The 22,780-nt window shown below is 36.5% G+C and overlaps 1 protein-coding gene across 22 annotated transcripts in view; it reads left to right on the top strand.

Annotated features, from left to right (window-relative positions):
* Positions 1–22,780, top strand: part of TRIP12 (thyroid hormone receptor interactor 12) — a 146,478-nt gene that overhangs the window by 14,937 nt on the left and 108,761 nt on the right. The window contains exon 2 of one of the 22 annotated variants that reach the window (XM_082466389.1): positions 11,922–11,960. The exons of 19 other annotated variants lie outside the window; for them this stretch is intronic. The gene's annotated coding sequence lies outside the window, so the exon portion shown is untranslated. Of the gene's footprint in view, positions 1–1,515; positions 1,539–11,921; positions 11,961–22,780 lie in introns of those variants that run through there. 2 more of the 22 variants (XM_082466396.1, XM_082466392.1) reach the window with 2 other exon arrangements.

The following is a 22,780-nucleotide window of genomic DNA, read 5'->3' as shown; positions in this document are numbered from 1 at the left end:
TCACCCAGTTTTTTTAAGATCTTCCATTACTGTGATATATTTGACTCAACTAATGAGCCAATACTGATACATTATTACTACTTACACTTTATTTGGACTTCGTTAGTTTTCTTTTTTTATAAATTTATTTATTCATTTATTTAATTTTTGGCTGCGTTGGGTCTTCGCTGCTGGTTCTCTCTAGTTGCTGAGAGCGGGGGCTACTCTTTGTTGCGGTGCGCAGGCTTCTCATTGAGGTGGCTTCTCTTGTTGGGAGCACGGGCTCTAGGCGCGCGGGCTTCAGTAGTTGTGGCACACGGGCTTCAGTAGTTGTGGCTCGCGGGCTTAGTTGCTCCGCGGCATGTGGGATCTTCCCGGACCAGGGCTCAAACCCGTGTCCCCTGCATTGGCAGGCGGATTCTTAACCACTGCACCACCAGGGAAGCCTTGGACTTGCTTAGTTTTTACCTAATGTCTTTCTGTTCCAGGATCCCATCCAGGGTGCCACATTACGTTACATTTAGTGAGCAACTTCTAAAAACTCAGAATTTTTGAGGCATGTGTTTCTCATTATAAAGTACAAAGTGATAGTTAAAATCTGAATACAGAAAAATATAAGAAAATTAAGTACCATACATAATCTTACCATCTTATATAAACATTTTTGTATTTTCTTCTAGCTTTTGTTTTAATAAAAATGGGTCCATATTATATGTTTCCCTGTGCTATTATGATGAACATTTTCCTATTTCATTATGAGTTCTTCATTAGTTTGCTTTGTATTTATTTGACTTAACCATAATTTATCCAATCTTCTAGTCCTTTGTTAGATTTTTTAAAAACTGTTACAAGGAATAGTTTTGTACCTAAAGCCATGTTTTAAATGGGGTGTCTTCCTCCCTTGTGTTTTGTATTAACGTGGGAAATGTTCTCGTATGTATGTGAGACGTGTGTGTGCTGTGGCAGTCCGTGGGAAGAGTTGGAAGGCTCCTCATGACTTTCAGGGTCCTGCGTGGGCTGGCTCTCGCCCGCCTCTTTGACATCATCTCCTACTTCCTTCACCTTTTACTGGCTTTTCTTGTTGGCCTGTAGTGCTCTCCTGGGTCTTACCTGGCTGTTTGTTGCCTCATGCATGAGGTCTTGGCTCAGATGTTACCCCTCAAAGAGACCTTACTTGGTCACCCTATCCACAGTAATTCATTTATCGGATAGGAACATTTCACTTGCAAGTACTAGAAAACATGACTAACAGCGTCTTAAACAGACTGGGGTTCATTTTTCCTCATACAGCATGGTTCAGCTGTACAGTGGTTCCAGCAAGGACCAGGCTCTGTGTGTTTTTCTGCTCTGCCTGCCTTAGCAAGTGGTTCTCTTGGACACCAGATAACTGTCATGGCTTGAAGTCATTGTGTCCATCTCATATTGGAGGCAGGAAGGAGAAGATGAGGTGTTTTTTTTTTTAATACAGAAAGCAAAAGTATTCCTGGAGGATGCTTAGCGTACCTCACCATACCTCTTGCTGGGGAGAACTAGGCCGCACCTCTGGCAAATATAAAAAGGTAATGATATTTTTGTACAAAGGTAGGTTTAGACCACTGCCTTTTAAATTCTTTTGATCTGCAGTCCATGATAAGAAATGCCTTACTTTGCATCACCAGTGTATATGTAGATACATGTATGTAACTGAAATGAATTTCACAAATGATACTTAACCATTACACATGCTGCTATTTTCTATTTTCTACTTTGCTTAAAATTTCTGGTTATGACCTTTTAAGATGGAGGATTCTTAACCTTTTTTGTGATGAGGACCCTTTAGCAATCTGAAGCTGTGGACTCCCCAAAGTAATACTTTTAAACTCATAAAGTGAACGCTGAAGACAAAACCCAAATACGTCAGAATGTTAAAATCTAGCTCTCAAACTGTTAAACTAGTTTGTTGTAGTGTAGTAATATGTTTCTTTATTAGCCCTTTCAATAACATGATCTAGCAGCTGTTCAAAGCAGTGATGAGTGTAAATGATATTTTGAGGTATCTGTAACAATTGTAATGTGATATGATAATATGTGTGACTTCTCTTAGTGCAAAGTCAAAGGTACTGCCAGTTATATTGTGGTTTGTTGCCGGTTCATGATAGAAGAAAAAGTTTTTCAGTTAGAGGTTGGTGAAATTATTTTTTTCAATCCACGTTTGTGAACTCCTGATTGTGAACCCCTGGTCTAAATTGCTTCCAAGGCGCTCATCTTGCAGTTTGAGGAAAATACAAATCATGGCTCATCCTCTAGGGCCAGGGGAGTAGCTTACTTCCTTGGAGAGGACGGGGTTTGTACCCCATGTAAGACAGGGTTCTTTGAGCAGGGAGGAGAGGTGGGTCGGACGGGGTTTGGGTAGGGAGCGCGGTCTTCTTCCTCCTCCTGACTGTAGTCTCCTCCTCCTCCTCCTCCTTTATTCTGCTGAGTGCTTGATTTTCTCACAGTACTATCTTATTTGCTCTTTGCCTGCCTTCCCTAGTAGAATATCAGTTCCGAGAGGGGAGAGACTGTCTTATTTACCCCTTTCTCCCAGGGCCTAAAACCTGTGAAGTAGGGTAATCAATAAATATTCGTTAAGTAAATGAGTAGCTGAATAAGACCCAGCACTCCCATATATCAGCTAACAAGACTGGGCCTGGATGTCCTCTAATTCTCCCCTCCGTCCCCCAAAACAGGTGCAACTGATGTAAAGGCTTAAAAGTGAGATCATTTATGTAAAGTCACTGCTATGAAGTGCTATGCAAATGAGATGTTTTTTTTTCCTTAATGGAAGATTGTAAAATGACTTGTGTTCATGTGGTTCCCCACCTTGCATTTTTAAAAGTGTGGGTATATCTCAGATGGTTTATAAACCAGGAGCAGAGATATTTTTAAAAATTAGTATAGGAGAAATAAAAAGAAAATTACTCTCTGTAAAGAATTGTAGTCTAAGGACATTAATCTAAATCTCCCTGGAGTTAACATTCCCCCCCCCCACCCCTTTAACCTTAAAGCAATCTGCTTTCTCTTCAGCGGGCGGTTTTTTTTCCGCTTTTTAAAGTGGGTTGACTTAAAATGCAGCAAACCTGATTAATGAAAGTGCTGAAAGAATTGGTTGCTATCATTAATTTTTTGTTTTAAGTTGGTGGTTAACCACACTTTATTTTAAAGTTTTCTTAAAACAATATTCCTGACTTATAAGACATATCAGTGCCTTTGCACGGTTAGAACATAAACATCTGTTGATAGAATACATTTTTTCTGGTCCTCATAACTGTCCTGAATATCTACTCCTCAATCTTCAGGCTTAGTTAAAAAGTTTAGTTAAAAGGTAATCTAGTAATTTCTTTTGGATCACAGGGCTTTGTGAACCCTAGAAGAACTTCTTTGGGGACAGATACGTGATATTATCCCTGTTGGATTTATTGTTGTTTGCTTTAGAAAAAGTCACAGTGCTTAAATTCATTCAACATTCGCTATTGTGGAATTTAACAGTAAAATGTTTGTTAGTTCCTATGCAGACACTTCTGGTTTTCATTTTATTTTTGTATTTTATGGACTGTGAAGTGAGAAGCTGTCATTTGTTTAGAATAGAGACTAGGAAGATGTGGTGTAAGTAGTAAGGAAATCAGATTATCAGTGAGGTTTAGTAACTGCCTTAGAAAATGCACTCTGCTGTATTTAGGAGTCTTTTCATTCTTAACAGATGATGATCATTTATCTTTAAAATGTCAGTTGGTTTACAGTACCTCCCAATACCTGTTGGGGGAAGAGTCTGGCGTATCACACTTTGTTGGCATATTTGAAGGTTTAAAAGCAACACATTCAAGGTTTTCCTTTTTATACAATACTTTGGAAGACAGGAAATATTTTCACAGCAAAGTAGTTTTTTTCTTTTTTAAGTGGCTTTATTGAGATATAATTCATATGCCAGGCAGTTCACCCATTTAAAGTGCATAATAAATGTGTTTAATATTCTCAGAGTTGTGCAAGTATCACCACTGTCTAACTACAGAACATTTTCATCACTCCAAAAAGAAACCCTCTGTTTGTTGGATTCTACACACTTTTAGGTTAAGTTTTAGAATTGACAATTCCATTGTGAGGTAGTGTCTTCCTGTTGGTTAAAATCTTAACCAGTCCCCTGCCCCCAGCCATCTTGCCCTGTTGTGTAGATGGAAACTACCTGTTACTTGGCTTTCTCCTCCTAGGAGGGCTCATCCCTTTTGGCAGTTTTGACTTACTGTTTCTACTTAAAATTGTTGTTATTTGAATTTAAACATTCTGTTAACTGGAAGGTAATGCTTATTTGTTAACTGTGATGACAGTGTCACTTGAAGAAGGCTGGATAGGAAATTGTTCTTGGAAGATGCCAAGTTCACTTCAGAACCAAACTCAGAGTGGTGTTTCTACTTGTCAGGGAGCAATTTACCAGTTCTTTTTGATATTGCACAGTTATAGAAGTCCAACTAACAGGTAGAAATAAAATTTGTGATTGGCTCTTACAAACGTCTATCCATTTTTTTTATTATTTAGAAGTTTATATGGAATGTTTTGTTTTAAAAGACCTGTTAGCACATTCTGCATTCTTTTATTTGGTATGCAGTTTGGTTGGAAGAGTTTAGGTGTGAGTTGTGTGTTTGGGGTGTCTTTTGTCATTTTAATTGTTAAGGTGTTGTCAGGCTTTCCTCTCAGACCCATCTCCAGCTATTTGCTGTTCATTTGTTGTTCATTTGTTCATTCATTCATTCATGCTCCTAGGCTTTTCTGAAGCAGTTTCTCTGTGTGGAAACACCCCTTTTGCATTCCATTCCTAATAGCTCCCTTCTGTCCTGGGCACATAACTTTTTATCCATAACAGTTTTCATATTTCCACCCCTGGGAGGTTTTTGGCTCCCTGAGGGCTTGGGTTGCTCTTGTGTAACAGTACTTAAGGTAGTAATCTATCATCTTTTGCTCTAGTTGTTAACAGTTTGGTCTTCCATTGTTCTGAGCCTCTCAGAGTCCCTTTAAATCTTGCATGCATCCTACCAAAGTCCCCAACCTGCTCACCTCTGAGTTGTCTTTAAAAGAAGGCCAGGACTAGCTGATGTCTCAGCACAGCACATGATGGAATCTTCCGGAACCCCTTTGGCACTTCTGGTTTATTCTTTTTGGTTTTTGTGAATTTCCCCCCCCCCCCCACCCCCCCAGAAGAAACTTAACTGTCCTGTTTTACATCCTAGAGGTGTGGCAGTACTTTCTCTTTCTACCTCTCCCTCTAGTTTATTTTGGTTATTTTTCTATTTGTGAGTGAGAAATGATTGAGCATAGAAATTTGGTGGCTCTGGTTTTGTTCAGTTCTTTCTCTTGTCTAATACAAGTTTCATCTTCATATTTTTCTTCTTTTTAAAGTTTAATAAAGGATGGGAAAAGAGTTACCAAATTTTAAGATTTCTTGATATTGATTTTAATGTATTCAGTAGTGGTATTTGGTTTTTCAGAGTGGATCCTTATTTTAGTGATACTGAATGTGTTATCACTTAAAAATGTTGATTTTTAAACATTTATATAACATACTACAAATGGAAAGTTATAAACTGGGTTTGATGGGTATGAATTTATCCTTTTAAAGGACAGTGTAATAGAAAATTGGTCCAAGAGTCAGGAGACTGCTAATCTGATTTTAAGCTTAGATACTTGAGCCTAGATGAATTTCCTTTGAGCCTCTCTTCTGTTAAATATGAGTAAATTTTTTCTTTCTATAATTCTGGGGTTGTTAGGATTTAAGAGAGAGGCCCATGTCAGAAGAATACAAAGTGTTTGTATAGAACAACAATATACAAAGACTTAATAGTTTTGTCTTTGTTATTGGAGGAAATATTGAATCTCCACACACGAGTCAGGTTTTAAAGAGCAGCAGTGCCACAAATTTGGAGCATAAAAAATAAAGTAGGATGTGAAAAAATGCAGACTTTGATTGGACACGTTTGAGATCGATTACCCACATGTGTCTAATGAAATCTTTAAGGATGAAAACAGGCAGCTGGGCCTTAGGAACAAAGAACTGAAACCAACAATTCAGATACCTGTTATCTTTACTGTGGTATGTCTGCTTTATTTCTCTCTCTCTCAAGACTGTTTCCTAATGTGACTGTGTTAAGGATAGCCATTATAGTGCCAAGCTTTACACTTAACAACCAGGGTACCCAAAGAGTCTTGGGGAATGACTCTGGTTGATCCGTCATAGGTCATTTGCAGAGTATAAACCCTAGTTAACCTGTGGTCGGTGTTGTAGGATATGGGAACTTGTCACCTAGTGACGGCTTGCATAGGCTCTATGATATACCGTGGATAGAAGAGGCAGATGGTTATATATAGCATATTACAAACGGTTGTCTAATACAAGTAGTTTTCTTTTCATGCTAAGTTTTTATTTCAGTGTTATGCAAGTGCATAATTATAAATATTTGTTCAGTATAACAGTTGTGACATCCATAGGGAATTTCTTAGAGAAAACAAGACTACAAACACTTAATTGTACTTCCAACATCCAATGAAATGTCTTAATTTTGCAGAGTGCCATGGAGCTCTTTGGAGTTGTTATGTGCAGAAACTTTGAGAAATTTAAGGCAAGAAGATTTTGTAAAATGTGAATAGGCAAGATTTCAGGTGAACTTTGTGGGGGCAAGTGCAAGGTAATGAATTAGGGGAAAATCAGTCACAACAGTGCTGATGGGTAGGGAACTCTGGGTTAATTGCCATTTGGATGTTAAAAGTATTTACATAGTTGCTCTAGAAGTGTGCTTACTTTCCAACAGTGGGATTTTTTTTTTTAGTTATCTTTTTTGTTATTGATTCCTTTTTTTTTTCCCTTGACCTGACAACCCCTTTATTTTGATTTGATTTTTTATTTATAAAATACATTTGAATATTTATATTCACTTTTTTATATTCTATTTATTCTAATTCTCCATTGATTCTTTATAGTCTGCCTTTGTGCATCATTCTTTTTAAAAATTTTTATTGAAATATAGTTGATTTCTATTCATTGTGGTCAGAGAATGTGCTCAGTATGATTTCAGTTCAGTTGAATTTGTTGATTTACTTTATGAGGCCCAGAATATGAATAGTTTTTGTCAATATTCTGTGTGCTTGAAAAGAATATGTATTTGCAGTTGTCCATTAATTCTGTGGATAACAGTGTTATTCAAGTTATCTGTATCCTTATTTTTTGGTTGTCTTGTTGATATCAGAGAGAGAGGTGTTTTAAAATTCAGTCTGGATTAGTGTATTTTAAAATTTTTGTTTTAAGGTTTTAAAAACTGATTAAGAATTGCTATCTTCCTGAATTGAACCTTTTATCATTATGAAGGTACCCTTTTTACCTCCAAATGATGTCTTTTTAAAAATTTATAAAGTCAAATTTTTTGATACTAATATACCTACACCAGCTTTCTTTTGTCTAATGTTTGCGTGATACTTTTCCGTCTTCTTCCTTTCTGTATCCTTGTGTTTAGATCTGTCTCTTGTAGTTGAAATGCTTTAAAAATCCAGTTTGATAATCTTAACTAGAGAGTGAGTTTTTACCATTTTTACCATTTTATTTTTTAATTTGTTGCTTTCATTTGAATTAATTATTTTTAATAGAGGTATGATTCTAGTTTTTGGTTATTTTAGAAACTAAAACAGTATATCTAACAAGGTCTGTAATTAGCTGGTACCTTTACTTCTTATGGAAAAGGCAAAGATTTAGAATAGTAACTCAGTGTACCAAGCGTCTCTTGACTTTAAAAATAGCTATTTTACTTTAATCAGTTTTTAAAACCTAACTGGATGGTATAATGTTATAGAGTTGATATTCATTTACATTTATCTGTGTTTGTCACCTTTATTTCTTCTTATATCTCAGTACTGTGTTTGGGATCGCTTTTATTTGATCGCTGGTGGGAAAACTCTTACCAGTTTTTATCTGACACAAACTTCATTCTTAAAAGATAATTTCATTTGGTGTAGAATTCTCGATTGACACCTGTGTTTAGTGTGCTGAAGAAACTCTAATTCCACTGTTTTCTGGCTTCTATTGTTGCTGTCAAGAGGTCCACTGACAGTCTGTCAAAACATAAACACCTCTCCCGCCTCTTAGGCTTTAAGATTTTCTCTATTTTTGCTACTTTGTGGTTTCACTAAGACATGACTAGATGTAAACGTCTTTTTATTTATCTTGTTTAGGATCATTTGGGCCCCTTGAATTTATGGGTTGGTCTCTTTCACTAGTTCTAGAAAATTCCCAGCCATTAAATGTTTAAGTCTGCCTCTGCCTTGTTTTCACTCTTGTACTTCTGAAATTCTGATTAAACATATGTCTGATCTTCTCACTTTGTCCTCTGTATATATTCTTCATTTTTAATCTTTCAGCCTTTCTGTGCTGCAGTCTGCATAATTTCTTCTACTCTGTCTTATGCTTTGCTAACTTTCTTCTTTGTCTAATATGCTGCCAGACCTGTTTATTAAGCTTTATTTTATTTTTCATATTAGAAGTTCTGTTTGGTCCCTTTTCAAATCTGTCACTTTAATATTGTTTCCTTCAGCTTTTTCAAGTTTGTCCTTTCTATCTTTAAACATAGGGAACATTTATCTGTCGGACAGTTCTAATATCTGAAATCTGTGTGACGGTTTCTCTTTTTTTTCCAAGTTCTTATTCATGGTGCCTTGTTTACTTTTGTGCCGTTCACTGTCTTTAGTTTATTTGTAGAGTTTTCCTGAGGCCTGGAATAAAGGTGCCTTTATCCAGAGAAGATGTATTTTACTTCCGTCAAGTATTTAATCATTGAAGCATTCAGACCTTGCTACCCAAGGTGTAGTCTTCTGACTGGCAAGGGAGCTTGTTAGAAATGCAGTACCTCAGGTCTCATATCTGTATTTTAATAAGAATCTGTATTTTTAAACAAGATGCATAGGTGATTCTTAGGCATACTAAATATTGAGCAGCACTGCACTGAGAGTCATAAGATTTGAGATACCCTGGCTTGAAGTTTCTTAGGTCATCCAGATTATTCAAAATATGATTACAGATCTTGGCCAGACATGTACAGATTTTTAGATTTTAACTTCATGAATTGATAAAGACTAAAAAAAAGTTTGGAGTAAAATTAAGTTCTTGAGTATTTTGGGTTTGGAGAGTGGAGTGGGAAGAGCTTCAAGCAAAAGTGATCAACATCATTTGTCATTAGGGAAATATAAGTCAGAACAACAATGAAATACCACTACATACCCATCAGAAGGGCTAAAATGTGAAAAACTGAGAACACCATGTTTTGGCACGGTTATGGAGCAACTGGAACTTTTATACTTACTGTTAGGATTGTAAAATAGTGTAGCTGATTTGGAAAAAGGTCTGGTGATTTCTTTAAAACTTAATCGTAATCTTCCTGATGATGTGATTCTTCTCTTGGTATTTACTCAAGACAAATAAAAGCACATGTCCATGGAAGGGCTTGTAGACGGATGCTTGTACCAGCTTTATTCATAATGGCCAAAACCTAGAAACCAGCCAGTGTCCATCAGTAGAAGAATGGGTAAGCAATGTGATGCAATCATACAGTGGAATACTACTCAGCAATAAGAATGTACACACCGAACCACATGAATGACTCACATATCATTGCTGAGTCAAACAAGTTTTATACGAAAGAGTACATGTACTATGGTTCCACTTATAAGAAATTGTAGAACAAGTAAAACTAATCTCTGAGAAAAATCAGAACAGTGGTTTTAGAGTTGGGAGGAGAAGTACAGGGATTGACTGGGAGGAGCACAAGGAAATTTTTCTTGGGTGCTGTTCTATATCTTGATAAGGATTTAGGTTACACAGGTGTATGCATTTGTCAAAACTCATTGAATTTTATACTTAAGATTTGTTCATTTCACTGTATGTAAACTTAACTGAAAACATGAAACAAAATTTGAACACTAGTTAACAATACACACAAAGTGTAATGATGTCTGTAAGCTTACTTTGAAACGCATCAGAAAATATGTTGGCTCTTTGGCCAGGCAGACAGAGGGATGTATAGATGAGTAGATATGGATGCGTATATACATATGTGATGAAGAAAATGTAACACACTGTTGCTGGTAAAAGCTAGGTGATGGAATATGGGTATTTATCGAACAGCTCTCAAGTTTTTTTCTGTTTTGAAATTTTTCATCATAAACTTAGGAAGGTGGTAAGAAGTAAAGGAATTAAGATGGAAGGTTCAGGAGGGGACTGAATTTGTACAATTAGCCTGTTTTAAAAATTTTGTTCAAGTTTATGCCCATTTTAAGAATGGTAACTGTGGTCTTATTGATTTGATTGTGATTTTTTACTTATTTATTTTTTAATTAATCACATTATCTAGCTGAAAACATTTTGTTTTAGGCTAGAAAATTTGAGAAACACTGGTCCTTATCTCATAGTATGCCAGAGACCCTTTGTAGCTCATCTTTATTGCTCTCTGTATCCACTTATATATACACATAAGTGAAAGATCCAGAGCTCAGTGTGGGAGAAAAACTTTTGTTAATATACCTTAATTTATGGGTCCACCTGGGTATTTGACTTTGTTTTCAACGTAGTCCATGTTTACATTATGTCTTAGCAATACTGGGTGAAATGTTTAAGGCACACTTAGTCAATACTTAAGATTTAGCAGAAGGCCTGAAGCTTTAAGTGGAGATGTTTTGTCTTGCCAGAATGGAGTGGTATGATAGCTGTTTAGCACCATGGCAAAGAGTTAGGTGAAGTGTTGAATTGATTCTGCATCCTCTGAAGTTCACTGTTAAGTGGTTGTATCCCGTATTACTGGAAGACTGTGCCTGACTTCTTGTAATGTATGAGGAAGGAATTCTTCTTCTACACTCAGGAGCTCTGAAAACAGAACCAGTGGAAGATGTATAGGGTCATTGTGGCCACTTCTCAAGTGGGTGGGGGGTAGGGTTTTTCTTTTGTATCTTCACCTCTGAAAGGCATAATGTTTTCGTTGATAATCTCACACTGTGTTAAGAGTTGGGAGACAAGGAATTTAAAGGATGAATTAATGAAATGTAGGTTGACACATTTAGGTCAAGGATGATTTGCTCTATATCCAGAAGCTTAATTTTTCTTGTTTCTAATAAAGGTGAAATCTCTATGGGCATATTTTTTTTTAAAAGCCAGTGCTGATGATTCTTTGAAAGCAAACAAAAGCAACAGTTTCTTCTTTCCAAAGATAATTACAGCGTATAATTGAGTGCTTATTCTTTTTATAAAAGACTTTTATTATGGGATATTTCAAACATACACAAAAATAGAATAGTATAAAGAACCTCAAGATACCCAAGACCCAGCTATGACACCATCAACTCACGGCCACTCTTTTTCACCCATACTTTTACCCCTACCCCAGTTATTTGGAAGCAAATTTTAGTTGTTATATGATCTGTAAATATTTCAGACTGCTTCTCTAAAACCTGAGAACTCTTTTTAAAGACATAAGCTAGTACCATGATCGTATAATAAAAAATAGACAGTTCCTTAACATTTGTAACTGTCGAGTCAGTGTTCATATTTTCCATACTTTTGTTTCTTTGATATCTCTTAAAACTGAATATGTAGGTTCTGTCTTCCTTTTTTCCACCTGTAACTTGCTTACTATATTTTCTAAGTGTTTCAGTTAATTTTCATAACTTAATGAAATATACTTATCTTCCTTTTATAGTTGAGGAAACTAAGGCTTTGATAGGTTAAGACATTTCTCTAAGTTAACATGGTTTCTGGTGGAGCCAGATTTTGAACTGACTCAAGACCTAGGTACTCTTTACCACTTCTCTTTACTGTAGACATTTAGGTATATTTTTTCAGAACATTTTTTCCTATGCATATACAAACAAATAACAATTTTCCCCCCTTCTTCTTTATTATCCTTCAGGTCTCAGCTTAAGATATCTCTTCAGAGAGGTATTACCTGGTGAGTCAACCTCAAGTAGCTTTTTTCTTCCCCCTTCCTTATTCTCTATACTTCCTGTTTTTCTCCTATTCCATCTTTCATAGCACTTACCACAATGTGCAAAAAGCTTGATTATTTTGTGTCTTCCCAGTTGAGCATAAGCTTCATCAAGGCAAAGATTATGCCTGTTGATGCCTGTCAGATAGGCTCCTAAATATTTATTGAAGAAATTAACAGTGTTCTGCCTTTCCTATCAGTGTAGTATTTACAAATCTACCTCTGTTTTTAAGGACCTCTAAGCATGCCATGGAATTGCTACAGTGTGCTTAATTTAACCATTTCCCAACTAAGAACATTTGGATCTTCAGTTTTTTTCCTCTATGACGTACTGCAGCAAGCATCTTGATTACATATATTCTTGCAGACTTGTGCAAGTGTTTCTTTAGGTTAGCTTCCTGGAAGTGGAATTGTGGATTCTAAGGACATTAGTGGCAGTTTTTAATTATGGGATATGGGGAGTCATGTAAAGTTTGCATAGGATTAGGTGATATGTAATGATAGAAAAAGTGTAACTGTGTCAGCTCTTAAACCTAGCTGATAATTAGAATAGTGTAAGGGGCTTTTGAATAATAGTTTGATTTTTCCTTACCGGCGTCCTGATAGGGTCCTGAAATCTGTATTAAAAACTTCATTTTGGGAATAACAACTTTTATATTTTTCCTGGCGATAGGTTTGTACATGTTTTGGCTCAGTATAGAGGCAGTCATTAGCACCTACTTATTTTTGGTAAAAATGCTACTATTTATAGAAATGTGAGGAACTGGTCATTAGAGTATGACATTCTAAATGTGTTTTGTTTTTTTTTTTAACTTTTGAAAAATATTTTGAGACTTTCTGAATTTAGACACAATCCCTATGACATACATGATCTTAAACAAAAATTTGGCACTGTACATTGTTCACCTTGCATTAAAGTAATGGTCTGTATCTTTTCTCCCCAACTTTGAGTTACATTTCATTGCTTTCTTTCTCTTGAGCCTTACCACAAACTTAGTCATATTTGTGGCTGAAAATTCTCCAGATTCTAACACTGTTAATGACAAGCTACATACCTGTTGTTTCCAAGAGTTTGTACCAATCTGTGATGATCACAATGTTGAAATAATTTTTGTTGCAAGGCAGGCATTCTTTCTAATACAAGCTATGTTAAAGAGATTAACCTCTGTGATTTCATTATTATGGTGGAGTACACAGCAGTGACAAGAACATGTATTGAAGAAAATATTCTGAAAGTATTGCCTTATGTGTGTCCCTATGCTCTAAAGGTCATTTACCAAACATAAATTGCTTTTGTCCATAGGGAGCACCTTGGTGTAATCTGCAGGATACCTTGTATTTTATTTTCAATAACAGTGATTCTTACCCAGCAGGCATCTCTCTGTTCCTTGGTGGAGAGAGGCGTTTACAAATCATTCTCTCCTCCATCCCTCAATAGTTCTTCCCTTTTGATAATCACTGTGTCCAATAGTGGTGTTCCTAGGTCTTTACTTAAAAGTATTCCATTTAGGAAAAGTGAAAATAAATGTTAGGTTAGGGTCTTATAAAAATAGAGCTGAACCAGATTTTAGAGACTATCAGTTCCGTAACCTTTCCCGTTTGTCTGTTCATTCCTGGCTAGGTAGAGAGGAACATCTTTAAGAGGATGTACTAAAAATGCTAGTGTAAGCTGACCTTCAGCCCCCACTGACTGGCAAATTATGGTAGCCAACAGACTTGGACCTGTTAAAACTAGACCTGTGAGCAATCTTGGGCATATGGACTAAAAGTTGCTGACTAGTTTATAATCCCGGAGACTTTAAGAAGAAGAAAAAATAGTCTTCTAAATGTAATTAGTAGTCTGAAGGATTATATAAGCTGTATGAGTTAAGATAGGATTTATATTAGGGATTTGAGTTGCTCTGTATCTTAGAAGTGGCTGGGCTGGGCTATATCTGTGATAAATTGATTGATGATTATATTACAGTGTTGTACAAAAGAAACTTTTGGTGCCAGGGATAGATATAAGATCTCTGGCTGATTCAGTATGTCATTCTCTATAGACTGTGTTTTAGGCAGTTAAGAACTCCATTTTCTTGGAAACAGGATTTGTATTACAAAATTACTTTTTTTTTTTTGAAGATGAACATGTGCCTGGGATATAGAAACCTGTGAAAATAATCTGAGTGTTTCTCCCATTTTTAGTAATGAGATCACATACTTTTAAAAAATGAAAATGAGAAAAGAATGTTCTAAAAATGGCTAATATTTTGAGTTATTTTTTCTGGTTACTTTTACCTACTAAGTATCATCTTCTATAGAGTTAAAATTACAACATACATAATTGTTTAAAGAATTTATTGTATAGGGAAATAGCACATGACGCAAAATGTAAAAGGCCTTATAGGGTCCTATTCTAACAAGGTAGCTGATTTAAATAGTTTTTTTTTTAATGTATTCTCTATTGATAATATTTATGCCAATGATGATTACAAATATAGTAATATATATGTTGACATATCATATTCTGTGCCCAGTATTCTGTGCCTACTTTCTTACTTAACAAAACCTTGACAGTAGTTCCATTTTTAGTGTATACAGCATTTTCCTTCTAATTGTGGCAGAGATAAACAACTCTTTAAGATGTCTTCTTCCTGTTTTATAACTTACTTTTACAATTATGCAATAGTATTATTTTTTTCTTCTGTTTCTTTTATTAACCATGGCCTCCCTTTTAGTATCCTTCAAGTTGTTTCAGAACATCTTTCCACCATTTCGAATTGCTTCCTCTGCCTGGTAGTTAATTCTCAGTTTTGATTTTGGTTATTTTCTCCCTTTGATCAGAGCAGATCATTTTGGTGGAGAACCATTGCGGTACCTTTTGCTTGGTGGCTTAGTGATTGTTTGCCCAGCTGATCTTAATTTTGGAGTTGCTCTTTCTCTTCCCTGCTTCTCTCCTCCAGTTTAGGCTGTTCTTTGTCTTGGTTAGCCAGGGTGCTGTTCAATACAAACGCGCGCCTGCCTCCTTTTTTAGGTGCCTCACCTCCCTTGCCATTCTGGCCTGGGAAGCTGGCCCCCAGGAGGGGGTACTTTTGATCTTTTGTTGCCCTTGCTCCACAGTTTTAGTTTTTTCAAAGAAAGGGTCATTGATAGGAACCTTTAAGATCATCTTCTTACCTTTTATTTTTTTTTTATTTTTTAAACTCTGGTCTTTACCTCTTCCCTGTTTTTGGTACAGATTTTATTGTATCTGGCAAATTTTCTCCTATGAGTTAGGGTGTAGCCAACTCTTCTCTAGTTTCATTATAAGTGGAGATTTCTTCTGAATTTTTAAAGCATTTATTCATTTTTCTTGATTTCAGGGAGGAAATCAAGAAAAAGAGCCATTATACCCTGCTATCTCCTATTTCTATACTTGCAATAATATCTGGGTTAAATTTTAAAATCTTTTGAATCAAGTGTGCTTAGACTCAAGGAGTATTGGAGTCTCTATTATGTGTAATTAACGTATTAACAGAGACAGTTGTGAATCTTAATTTCTGCTGAACAAGAAAATGGACATTTCTAAGAGAGCTATAGCATGAATTGTATGGCTTAATACTCAAAAAATAGTATTCTTTGTGAAAATGATGCCAAAATTAATCTCATTGACTCTTGCCAGATGACAGTAAGGTAGATTCTCAAGGCCTATTACAATCATAAAATGTGGATGCTGGCATCAGTTTGTGTGCCCAGTGTTGAATTTTGTTGTTCAGTGTTGGGTGATTCTTGATCTTTCAAGTTTTTCAAGTGTTTGCTGCAAGCACTTTAGTTATTTGCACTTTGTAAATGAAGGCATAGTATAGAAATTATTCAGAGTTTGGACTCTGGAGGGTCAATTGTGTTCTATTTCCATCTCTGTAAATGGATTAGCTGTCAACAAATCAATAAACAGAAAGTGGTTAAATTCACGTTTAGAATGGCATAATGGAAAGTATACCTTTCACTGGCATTCTGGAGAGCTGGATTCGGCTGTTAGGTGTGTCCTTAAATAGATGTATGCTTCGCTGAAGTTCACTCTGGATGAGAATTTCCTCTTACATAAACGAGAAAATTGCATCAGGTGTGGGCTGCCACTTAACGTTTATGGTTTCTACTCCCAGTAGGTTCTTCATGCCGCTTTGTAGTCCTCTTTGCCCATAGTCAGCTCCTTTCCCTGTTTTGTATTAGGTAACTCTTTGAAATCTCCTTTCTCCTTTACTGGTCTCATACCTTAAAATCACAGGTTCTGTTAAGCTAGGCATGCACATCCTTGCTGCCATTTGTCATCTCGTGCCTTTGAGATTGATGTGATGTGCTTTTCCTCTGATCGAAGGCTTATGCTCTTAATTCTTTCTTTTTCTCCTGTAAGATCTCGTTAGTAAACTATACCTTATTCCCAGCCTTTTTCTTTCAGTAATTTTCTTTACATATATAAATATGCCCAAGACTTATTTTTTTTTAAAAGGAAAAATAGGAAAATCACGAACACTCCTGCACACACAGGAGTAGAAACCATAAACATAAGTGACAGTTTTTGCTTTGTCAGTCCTGCTTCCCCTTACCTCGTTGGCTATTTTCTCTTCTCTGTCTTCTTTGTAGCCTAGCCTTTGCTCACGAAAGTTAGTCTTTACTGGCTACCTAACTTAACCATACTCTCTCCTCCCCCACCATTTCTAGAAGCAGCTCACAGATTTCTCAATCTGATGGACATGTTTCAGTTTCGTGTGTCTGCCCTTTCTGTGACATTTGAACTCTGCCTATCCATTCTTTTATTCATTCGTGTCTGCAGTACTACCATCCTGATTTTTTCCCTCATACTTTTGTTGTATACCTTCATCGTTTATTCCCCGTACTTCTGATGAGTCCCTGATTCTCCTCAACTAGATTCTTTCTTTTCTGTTTTCCTTAGATTTTAGTCTTTCCCACAGTTCCACCCTGTGCTTGTTCTTCTCTTTATGCTGCATGCTTTTCCTAGAGAAAATGAAATCTCATTGATTATCTTGGTCTCATCTATCTCTTGCCTGCTGATAATTTCTCCCATCTGCATATTCAGTTACCTACTTAATTCTAGATCTTTATTTGCATCTGCATAGCGGAACTCTTTATCTACAAAGCCTACAAACTCATTTGACATGTTTAACACTGTATTTTTCTACCCTATGTGTACCATTTGGTAACGTTACTACCATCTGTTTTTTAAAATTTTCTAAAGTTAAAAGCATAACTTAGAACTATGGAGTAAACACATAGTAAAGATTTATTCAACTCACTAATTAATTAAGGGAACCTGTTAGGATAAGCTGGTTGCTATAACATTTGAGGAACTGGATATTTTTAGGCAATTTAATAAAGAACTTTAGATGGTAATGTCCTGTTGGGCAGCAAACTGCAGTCTTTGGGATTACGTCTACTGGTATCGTTGTTTGTACTTCTTCTACATACAGATCTGCAAGATAACATGTAAATTCATTGTCTGAAACCCTAATTAATAGGAAATAGCAAATTAATGCTTCTGTCTTCTAGAAAAATTAAATAGTTCCTAGCTGAGCCTGTTAAATAGTGTTTCATATGGCATTGAAAGGGTATGCAGTCATCTTCTTTCTTTATATGTTTTAAATAACTTTTCTTAACCCTTGTCACCAGAGTAAGAAACTTGAGAGACATTTTAATGTCCCCATTCATATATATGCTGAAGTTTGATAAACACAATCCTAGACTTTTTTTTTTTCCTCATGGTATAGATTTTATTGTCTAAATGTTCCCTGATTCCTATCTCTTCATTCACTTTCCATTGTTATCGGACCCTCATCCACCCTTAAGTCTGTTTGGTAACTTAATAGTTGATCTGCTTATCTGTAGGTCTTAAACCCCAAGTGTTTAGCTTTAGGCCCTTCATGATACAGTTCAGACTTATTTCTTAGGTACACGTTCTTCCCAGATTTTTTTTTTTTTTTAATAAATTTATGTATTTATTTTTGGCTGCATTGGGTCTTCACAGGTGCGGGCTTTCTCTAGGTGCGGCGCGCGGGGGCTACTCTAAGTTGCGGTGCTCAGGCTTCTCATTGTGGTGGCTTCTCTTGTTGTGGAGCACGGGCTCTAGGCACGCGGGCTTCTCACTGCGGTGGCTTTTCTTGTTGCGGAGCACGGGCTCAGTAGTTGTGGCTCGCGGGATTTAGAGCGCAGGCTCAGTAGTTCTGGCGTGCGGGCTTAGTTGCTCCGTGTGGCTTAGTTGCTCCACGGCATGTGGGATCTTCCTGGACCAGGGCTCGAACTCGTGTCCCCTGCATTGGCAGGCGGATTCTTAACCACTGTGCCACCAGGGAAATCCTCTAACCTTTTAAACTGGACCTTTTCAACCTGCTGAGGGTGAAATTAAGTTACCCTTTTTTTTTGTTTTTATTTACAGTATTACCTTTGATATTACTTCTCATATCATTTAGCATGTTTTGTGATTATTACTCATTTAAGGATTGTTCAGTTAAACTGATTATCTCAAGGAAATATAAAAGGATTAGGACCTTCGAGATATCCCTCCTAGCTTGCAATGCCATGTTCTCTTAATGTTTTGACTTTTTAAAAAAGGGAAACGTAGAATTATTTTTTCTTCATTTGTTCAGTCATATAGTATAGTCATAAAGAGCATGGACTTTAGGTCAAACCTGTGTTTGAGTGCTGGCCTTGTAACATTAGCTTTGCAGCGTTAGGGTTATTACAACCTACTGTGTGCCACAGTTTCTCTAAAGGAAGGTTATTTCTTGTCCTACCAATTTTGTAAGGTTGTGAAAATTAAATGGAAGAGGCACTCTGCCAGGGACATGGTAAGCACAAAATAAACATTACCCATAATCATTTTTATTTTAATATTCACTTTAAAACCTGTATTTTTGCCAGTAAATGTTCTTTTGTAGTGTTACAAAAAATATAATTTGGAAAAACTACTTTTACATGTTGCACAATATTCCAACATGACATTGGAACAGTTTCAATGCCCCTAAATTGAATTAAATGCTTGAGACCCCATTCTCAGATAACCTAGCTCTTTCCCCTGTACTCAGTGGCTCTTACTCTTATTTTTTCTCTTCAGAACTTCTCTGATTAACTGGAAGAAAGACAATACATTTCTCTCCGCTTCCCTAATGCAGACTAATGTTTAGCTTTCTAAACTAATGTTTTGTTCATTAAAGGTTCATGAACCAGGTTGCACTGTTGTATAACAGATACAACTACCAAGAGTTTGACATTTGACTTGTAACTATACTATACATGCTAACTAGTGTTTTTTTGTTTTTGTTTTTTTAACCTCCTTCCTAAATCAAAGTGAAATATAAAGTGTCCTAAATGGTTTTATAGAATTTGGGGGGTTATTTTTTTCCTCTCTAATTCCTTTCTTATTCAAGATGTTGGACTTGATGTAGACTTGATGACCACCCCACCCCCCACTTCTTCCCCAGATTCACCAGTCATTTAATTGTGCTAATAGGCACTCATTAAATGGCTGCTCTATGTGTCAGGCACTGTTCCAAGAGCCTTATATATGTTGTCTGTAGTACCCAAACCCTAAATTAATAGTGTTATCTCTAGTTTAATTGAGAAGGAAACAGAGATGAAGGTGTAAGGTATTGTATGTCTCATTTTTTTTTTTTTAATAAATTTATTTATTTATTTATTTTTGGCTGTGTTGGGTCTTCGTTTCTGTGCGAGGGCTTTTGCTAGTTGCGGCAAGCGGGGGCCACTCTTCATCGCCATGCGCGGCCTCCCACTATCGCGGCCTCTCTTCTTGCGGAGCACAGGCTCCAGACGCGCAGGCTCAGTAGTTGTGACTCACGGGCTCAGTTGCTCCGCGCATGTGGGATCTTCCCAGACCAGGGCTCGAACCCGTGTCCCCTGCATTGGCAGGCAGATTCTCAACCACTGCGCCACCAGGGAAGCCCATGTCTCATTTTTATTAAGTAGCAGAGGCAGGATTTAGTCTAGTGTGGGGATATAGAGCAGTAAGCTCCTTGTGAGCAGGGATTGTTTTATTTGCCTCTGTATTTCAATCCCTTGCTCTTAGAGAAGCTTAAAGGATATTCATTCCCATTTTAAAGACAGTCGTGTTTGAAGGCCTTGCCATTTTTACTTAAGCAAGAATGACTTCTGTTATAAGCAAGGGTGACTTCCATTCCATTTCATTGTAGAGTTGTTTAATACTGCCCCTGGTACGTTTAACTTCCTGTCCTTTCTCCTAAGATGTAGTCATATCCTTCTTGATCTGGTGTATGCAGTTGTTTACATCTGCTATTGCTTGCAGCCTGCAGGTCTGGATGCTGTTACTTGTTGCATGCAGGCAACTTAATTTTGTAGCACTTCAGTTTCCTTGTTTGTAAAGTAGGACTAGTAAACAACATGGTTAATAAAGGCCCATTGGCACATTTAAATTTTGCTTATTAGAATAAACATGAATAAAGTGCTATGGAAATTGTGTTTATTACTGTTGCTGTTAAATTCCAGTTTTACAGTCTGAAGCCAAACCAAGTCTCTTTGGAGGACCACATCTAAATAGAAGGCGTAAGAAATTGGCGGGAGGGGGGCGGGGGGGACACAATGGATAAATAAGAGTCCCTTTAAATGTCAATTCTGAAAACTTGCTACAGATACTGCGTTGGGATATTAGATTTTTAGAAAAATGTTATCTTTACTGTGAAAATAATGTAACTATCCTTCAGTTTTTAGAGTTGCCTATCAAATAATAGATAATAGAAATGTATTAGCTTGGTTTGGGGCTGTCGGTCTGCTCTTGGTCACTAAATTGGAGATATGTTCTCCAGTCTGTCAGGCTTCCTTCATGTGAAAAAAATTTTGCACAAATGATAACCTTTGTTTTCATTTCATACTTTTGGCCGTTTGACTGGGAAGATCCTAAAGTTAATTTTTTTCCCTAGCCTTAACCTCTCTTCTCTGATTCTGAGTTGAGAAATTAAAGGAAAAATCAGTTTCCAGAATGTTTGCAGTTGAAGTTTCCTTGAAAGAATGTCCTTCTTATAAAACTTTGAAAATGAATTTTAAAATGTAGATTAATATGCATTTCTTTTTTTCCTGAAGAAATTTTGTTTGCCTGAAGAGGTAAATACATTTTCACATAAAATTCATATGCCATTTAACCTGATCAATGAGTAAGTTTGTTGATGCTTAGAGCTGTGAACAAAGTTATCATGAGTTTGTTTTCAGGGCAAGTAGTTTTTTTAAATTGAGGTATAATTGACATCCACCATCATATTAGTTTCAGGTGCACAACATAATGATTTGATATTTGTATATATTGCAAAATGATCAGTAACACTAAATCTGGTTAACATCTGTCACCATACATGCAGAATTTTTTTTTTTTTAAGATCTGCTTTCGTAGCAACTTTCAAACATGCAGTACAGTAGTATTAACTTCTAATCTCCATGTTGTACATTACATCCCCATAGTAATAAGACTTATTTATTTTACAACTGGAAGTTTGTACCTTTTGACTCCCTTTACCCATTTAACCCACACCCTATCCCCTGCCTCTGGTAACTGTCAGTCTGTTCTGTGAGTTTGCTTTCAATCTTGAACATGTCGGTGTTTCTATGCTTTTTCTATTGAATTCAAAGTCATATATGCCATCTCTTTTATTTCAGTGCTTTAGGAATTAACGTCAACGGTTTCATGTGAAAAATGTCGGTGATTGTTTCCACTGAAAGGAAGGCATATATCCATGGTTAGAAGAGTAGTATATTTCAGGACTTGATAGGGTTATTAATAGACTGGACTTAAACCTTCTAGTTTCAACATTGTGAGATACCTATTAAGATGGAATCTTTGAGTTCATATTCATTTCAGTTTATCAAAACAATTTATAGCAATGCAGTTTTAGTATTAGTATAACTCACTTGTATGTGTGTTTTAAAATTTAATTAATAAAACATGGTAGGTGTACTAGTTGGTGAAGACAGCATGGAATATTCACATAACAAGAAGGAAATCATTGCATGGTGATTTTTAGGCTCTTATCTGGAGTCAAAAGAGGAATTAAATTTTGTGAATTTGAGGTAATGGTGATCTCTGGAGGTGATAGGTCTTCTCCATATCAGGGTTCACAGGACTAGTTCCTCATCAGATGACTTTGAACTTTCTTCATTTGGAATTGTCTGTAATGTAAGGGCTTGAACTTGATCACCCCCAAGGGTCCCTTCTGTCTCTGGATTTGTTGATACCGGGCATGGGGGGGGGGAGATCCTATGTGTATTATATGTTACTCTTATATTTACTTTTGGGCAATTCAAACTCCAGAGTTTTACAGAGTCTGGCCACGTTCCTTAAGGATCAATTTATGCTTTAAAAGCAGGTAGCACTTTGATAAATAAGTGTCTTCTTACTTGCCACTTTTCCTCTCTTTAAATTCCAAGAATTATCCATGAACCACCTGGTGCTAGTTGACAAGCTCTGAAGGTGTTGGGAGCATTATTAAGGTTACTTTGCTAACTATAGGTCAAGTTAACCAGTGTGACTTATATTCATTTGAATCCCTTAACACCCTATGACATACAGTAGGCATTTAATAGCAGGAAGTGGGCAGGTGAGATCTCCTAACGCTGTTGGTATTTTTAATAAATTTATTTATTTTATTTATTTATTTTTGGCTGCTTTGGGTTTCCGTTGCTGTGAGTGGGCTTTCTCTAGTTGCGGTGAGCGGGGGCTACTCTTCGTTGGGGTGGGCGGGCTTCTCATTGTGATGGCTTCTCTTTTTGTGGAGCACGGGCTCTAGGCGCGTGGG

The sequence above is a fragment of the Balaenoptera physalus genome, assembly GCF_965194825.1.
Source record: "Balaenoptera physalus genome assembly, chromosome: 6".
NCBI lineage: Eukaryota > Metazoa > Chordata > Mammalia > Artiodactyla > Balaenopteridae > Balaenoptera > Balaenoptera physalus.
The sequence above is the reverse complement of the archived record's forward strand: the minus strand, read 5'-3'. Positions and strand labels throughout refer to the sequence as shown.